A 1,082-nucleotide genomic window follows, 5' to 3' on the forward strand; every position below is an offset into this window, starting at 1 on the left:
GGCAACTGTATTAGAAATATATCTAGGATTATTCTTATTCTCCTCTATTAATAAGGAGAAGTATGCTGCTGTTGCTTTACAAAGCGTCCTCTTATACAGCAGCAAACTATTTTTTCTAGACTAGGTAGGATTCCCATAGGTATGTGAAGTGCCATTTTCTCAGCATTTCACTTCAGAGCACTTAGCTCTGCATTAAACTACGGAACCAGCTATTTTTAAAGTTTTTCTTTTTCAAAGGAGCTACGTTGTCTAAGGCAGTACGCAGAGAAAACTAGCAACCCCATCAACAAAATCATCAGCCTGCGAGGGGGGTAAACTAAACTTTTGCACTCTGCAGCACTGCTCAAAGACAGAAAGAGAGAAAGTGAAACAGATTCTTTAAGATTTATAACTGCACTATCTGATAATGTTGTGCTAAAGTGACTCCTTATTTTGGTGGAGGTGAACTCTGATAAAGTAGTCCTGCAGATTATTAAAAAGTGATCATCAGAACTCTCACTAGGTGTATTACTGGAGCACTTTTGAGCACAAAATATTTGATTTTGGTAAATTTAGAGGCTTTCTGGTAGTAAAATTTGAATAGCCTAGCTAGTAACTTATTAGAAATAGACTAATTCTCTGCATCAACCCAAGACACATTAATCTAATTTAGGCAATATTGCAGAGGTATAACAAGGATGTAATAGAAACACGTAAATATTGGATAGGGAGGTAGGTCAGCAAGGTTGTTTACATTTCTGGAGGCCAAATCATGTCACCCTTAGCATTTCTGTAATTAAGCAGTTTGTTCTTCAGAATGAGCCAAAGACAACAAACTCAGATCATTTATAATTTGAAAGCAGAAACTAAAGGTTAGCTAACCTTTTTATTTACTCTACACTGTTGTAGTCCACCTACCTACTTTGATTCTTTGGACCTCTTTTTCAAGTTCTTGGGGTTTACATGTATGGTTAATACAACTATTCCTTTTTTGTGCACATTAATTATGTTTTTGATAAAAATCCTTTCTCTAAAATGCAATCAGAACGCTTATAATATTAAATATGTCTCAGCCCCCCCCTTCAGTGTCCACCATATTGGAT

This window comes from Cyprinodon variegatus, unplaced genomic scaffold, assembly GCF_000732505.1.
Source record: "Cyprinodon variegatus isolate N-32 unplaced genomic scaffold, C_variegatus-1.0 Scaffold886, whole genome shotgun sequence".
In the NCBI taxonomy this organism is placed as follows: domain Eukaryota; kingdom Metazoa; phylum Chordata; class Actinopteri; order Cyprinodontiformes; family Cyprinodontidae; genus Cyprinodon; species Cyprinodon variegatus.